This window comes from Amblyraja radiata, chromosome 47 (assembly GCF_010909765.2).
Source record: "Amblyraja radiata isolate CabotCenter1 chromosome 47, sAmbRad1.1.pri, whole genome shotgun sequence".
Taxonomy (NCBI): domain Eukaryota; kingdom Metazoa; phylum Chordata; class Chondrichthyes; order Rajiformes; family Rajidae; genus Amblyraja; species Amblyraja radiata.
Genome location: NC_046002.1, coordinates 4,729,620 through 4,734,559, shown reverse-complemented (window position 1 = coordinate 4,734,559; position 4,940 = coordinate 4,729,620). Strand labels below are relative to the sequence as shown.

The window sequence follows — 4,940 nt, the reverse complement described above, 5'->3', positions numbered from 1 at the left end:
GGGGGGGGGGGGGGGGAATTATACTTGGCAGCGAACAGGTTAAATGTTACGATCATGTCTGGAGGAGCAATGGGGGAACGTGGGCTGTGGTAAGCAGCGATCAGTTCCCAGGTGACCACATAGCACAGGCTTCACTGTACATCCAGAGTTCGTCAAGTCTGATAATGGGGGTAGGTATAGTATGTACACCCCCTCCCCCCCACCACTGTGGAAAATGAACAGGAAGATCACATCACACTGCCATGCCGCAGTTTGGGATTCCCCTGCTTTTGCCACAGAATTGTACTCAGTGTTCACTAAAGAAGGGAAACGACTTTCAAATTAATTAGAATCTGTGTCTTACAGTTTTAAGGAAAATTTTGTATTCTTTCAATGGCAATAAAAGAGATTTTATAAAATTAACCGATCGTGAGTGTTTTTTTTTTTTACTGGTGACATTTTTGACAATGGGCATAACAATAGCATCGACTCCACAGTCAAGTCAAGTTTACTTGTCACATACACATACAAGATGAGCAGTGAAATGGAAGTGGCAATGCCTTCGGATTGTGCAAAAGGCCACAGGACAGAATAGAACAGAATCAGTATTTACAACTTAGAAAAAAAAACAATTTAAAAAAGACACAACACAACAGTAAATTAGACACTGGTGAGATCAGAGTTTAAAAAAAAAAGTACGGTAAGTTATTAGAAGTACGGTAAGTTACAATAATACACAACACATATGTCTTAATACATTTTTTTGTACCGCTTCATTTTTTAAGCTTTAAGAAAAAGATAGAAGTAAAGAAAGTAAGGAAAGTGCGCAAGAGTCGTGCAGGTGCAAGAGGGTGTTGAGAAAAGAAAGCCCCTTAGAAAAGAAGTTAGAGAAGGAAGTAAAGAAAGAAAGAAAGTAGACCCTAGAAAAGAAGGAAAAAGAAAGGAGAAACAATCGCTCTATTATAACATTAAACTCCGCAGAAAGGGAACTACCAACCAAGTCTGTTTTTGTTGTTTTACCCCCCGTTGCCAGATCCTGGCACTATTTATTTGTTTATTTATTTATTTATTTTTTAGATTACTATTGCACCTCATGCTTGTAATAGTTCCAAAAACGTACACCACGTCTTTTGGAATTGGTCTGCTTTGCCTGCTAAGAGGAATCTCATCTCTTCCAGATCAGAGATCAGAGTTTACAGTTTTTTTTAGATAATAGATGCAGGAGTAGGCCATTCGGCCCTTCGAGCCAGCGCCGCCATTCAATGTGATCCTGGCTGATCATCCCCAATCAGTGCCCCGTTCCTGCCTTCTCCCCACATCCCCCTGACTCCGCTATCTTTAAGAGCCCTATTGAGCTCTCTCTTGAAAGTATCCAGAGAACCAGCCTCCACCTCCCTCTGAGGCAGAGAATTCCACAGACTCACCACTCTCTGTGTGAAAAAGTGTTTCCTCGTCTCCGTTCTAAATGGCTTACCCCTTATTTTAAACTGTGTGTGTGGCCCCTGGTTCTGGACTCCCCCAACTTCGGGAACATGTTTCCTGCCTCTAGCATGTCCAAACTAGGGGAGAGGTTAGAGTGCCAGTTAGAGGTTAGATCCCTAGTTAGAGTGAGACGGGAGTGGAGAAGTTGAACCGGTTGATGCCCCACCGGCAGTTTTGAATCAAAAGGTTTAAAGCCGGAAGATTGTTTATAACAAGAGGAATCGAACATAGGAGCAAAGAGGTCCTTCTGCATTTGTACAGGGCCCTAGTGAGACCACACCTGGAGTATTGTGTGCAGTTTTGGTCCCCTAATTTGAGGATAGACATTCTTGCTATTGAGGGAGTGCAGCGTAGGTTCACCAGGTTAATTCCCGGGATGGCGGGACTGTCATATGCTGAGAGAATGGAGCAGCTGGGCTTGTACACTCTGGAGTTTAGAAGGATGAGTGGGCATCTCATTGAAACATATAAGATTGTTAAGGGCTTGGACACACTAGAGGCAGGAAACATGTTCCCGATGTTGGGGGAGTCCAGAACCAGGGGCCACAGTTTAAGAATAAGGAGTAAGCCATTTAGAACTGAGACGAGGAAACACTTTTTCTCACAGAGAGTGGTGAGTCTGTTGAATTCTCTGCCTCAGAGGGCGGTGGAGGCAGGTTCTCTGGATGCTTTCAAGAGAGAGCTAGATAGGGCTCTTAAAGATAGCGGAGTCAGGGGATATGGGGAGAAGGCAGGAACGGGGTACTGATTGGGGATGATCAGCCATGATCACATTGAATGGCGGTGCTGGCTCGAATGGCCTACTCCTCCACCTATTGTCTATTGTCTATTGACTAGTAGTGTTTCTGGTCCAAAGACTTTTTAAAGAACTGCAATTCAACTCAGCGCCTGCTGGTGGAGCTGTTGAGTAGCATCATAGCCACACCAGCAAGGAAAATAAGCTGGAAAAATTATTATTTGTAAACTTATACCATTATTATATATTCCTCCCCTCCTCTCCTCCACCTTTCTTCCCTCCCCGGCCCCACCACAATCTGAAGAAGGGTTCTGAGCCAAAATTTAAGAATAAAGGGATACGCCATTTAGAACGGAGACGAGGAAACACTTTTTCTCACAGAAAGTTGTGAGTCTGTGGAATTCTCTGCCTCAGAGGGCGGTGGAGGCCGGTTCTCTGGATGCTTTCAAGAGAGAGTTAGATAGGGCTCTTAAAGATAGCGGAGTCAGGGGATATGGGGAGAAGGCAGGAACGGGGTACTGATTGGGGATGATCAAACATGATCACCTTGAATGGCGGTGCTGGCTCGAAGGGCCGAATGGCCTACTCCTGCGTCTATTGGCTATTGTCTAAATCGTCACCTATCCTAGTTCTCCAGAGATGTTGGTGTAACTCAGCGGGACAGGCAGCATCGCTGGAGAGAAGGAAGGGGTGACCTTTCGGGTCGAGACCCTTCTTCAGACCAGAGATGCTGCTTGACCTGCTGAGTTACTCCAGCACTTTGTGTGTGTGTTTTTTTTTGTGGTAAACCAGCATCTGCAGTTCCTACACATTTCGTCCGCAGTTCCTTTGCAGTCGTGTGTAGGATATAACAAGTGTACATAGAAACATAGAAAACAGGTGCAGGAAGAGGCCATTCGGCCCTTCGAGCCAGCACCGCCATTCATTGTGATCGTGGCTGATCGTCCCCTATCAATAACCCATGCTTGCCTTCTCCCCCTATCCCTTGACTCCACTAGCCCCTAGAGCTCTATCTAATGCCCCTGTCCCACTTAGGAAACCTGAACGGAAACCTCTGGAGACCTTGCGCCCCACCCAAGGTTTCCGTGCAGTTCCCGGAGGTTGCAGGTGGTTGCCGGAGGTTGCAGGCAGTGGAAGCAGGTAGGGAGACTGACAAAAACCTACGGGAACCGCATGGAAGCCTTGGGTGGGGCGCAAAGTCTCCAGAGGTTTCCGTTCAGGTTTCCTAAGTGGGACAGGGGCATTAGATAGAGCTCTAGGGGCTAGTGGAGTCAAGGGATAGGGGGAGAAGGCAAGCATGGGTTATTGATTGGGGACGATCAGCCATGATCACAATGAAAGGCGGTGCTGGCTCGAAGGGCCAAATGGCCTCTTCCTGCACCTGTTTTCTATGTTTCTATGTTTCTATGTTTCTATGTACACTTGTTCTATCCTACACACGATTGCAAAGGAACTGCGGACGAAATGTGTAGGAACTGCAGATGCTGGTTTACCACAAAAAAAAACACACACACAAAGTGCTGGAGTAACTCAGCAGGTCAAGCAGCATCTCTGGTCTGAAGAAGGGTCTCGACCCGAAAGGTCACCCCTTCCTTCTCTCCAGCGAAGCCTTGCCGAGGCAGAGCGAGGTGTCAATGGATGCAGCTCTATCTACTTAGTTCATTTATTAATTTAGCATATTGTACCTCACACAGAGTACCTTGTGTTACTGTTCAGAACTAGATAATCAGCAGTTAATAGTAGATGTAATGCAGTAACTCTCATTAGGCCTTGTGCCAGGCACCACCACCGTTATACTGCAAAAAACATACACTGGAGAGCTACTTCACTGAAGCTCCAGCTCTCTGCTGATAGTTAGAAACATAGAATATAGGTGCAGGAGGAGGCCCTTCGGCCCTTCGAGCCAGCACCGCCATTCATTGTCATTGTGATCATGGCTGATCGTCCCCAATCAGTAACCCGTGCCTGCCTTCCCTCCTCAGTACTTTCTGAACTTTTAAAAGAATTTTCAAAAAATAATGGAATATTTATAATTAATTTATAAAAAAAACAAAAACTAACAATAAACAGCAAACCAAATTAAAATTTAAAATTCCTCTTGCATGGAAAGCACTTGACAGTCCTTTCCCATATCCCTTGACTCCACTAGCCCCTAGAGCTCTATCTAACTCTCTCTTAAATCCATCCAGTGACTTGGCCTCCACTGCCCTCTGTGGCAGGGAATTCCACAAATTCACAACTCTCTGGGTGAAAAAGTTTTTTCTCACCTCAGTCTTAAATTACCTCCCCTTTATTCTAAGACTGTGTGTGGCCCCTGGTTCTGGACTCGCCCAACATTGGGAACATTTTTTCCTGCATCTAGCTTGTCCAGTCCTTTTATAATTTTATATACGGGCGATCACCGGGTCAGTGCGGACTCGGTAAGGCAAAGGGGCTGCTCCCATGATGTTTCTCTAAACGAAACGAATAAATCATGACAATCCTGAGAGCTTACATCATCTGTTTTGTGAAGAATGTTTCAGGTGTGGTACAATGAATAGCATATTTGCCTATGAGTCAGTACTTAGTGGGTTCAAGATTCAAACCACCAGTCCCACATTCCCATGACATTTGATCTTCAGGATGAATCATTAAACTCGGCGTTTAAGAAGAAACTGCAGATGCTGGAAAATTGAAGGTAGACAAAAGTGCTGGAGGAACTCAGCGGGTGCAGCAGCATCTATGTAGCGAAGGAAATAGGCAA

At 45.4% G+C, this 4,940-nt stretch overlaps 1 long non-coding RNA gene across 1 annotated transcript; it reads right to left on the bottom strand.

The window, feature by feature from the left end:
- Nucleotides 1-4,032, bottom strand: LOC116968909. The gene is made up of 3 exons (XR_004410552.1): nucleotides 4,022-4,032; nucleotides 3,712-3,717; nucleotides 1-296 (listed from the first exon to the last, which is right to left on the bottom strand). It is a non-coding gene; the product is annotated as an uncharacterized LOC116968909 (long non-coding RNA).
- Between the last annotated feature and the right edge of the window lie 908 nt (nucleotides 4,033-4,940).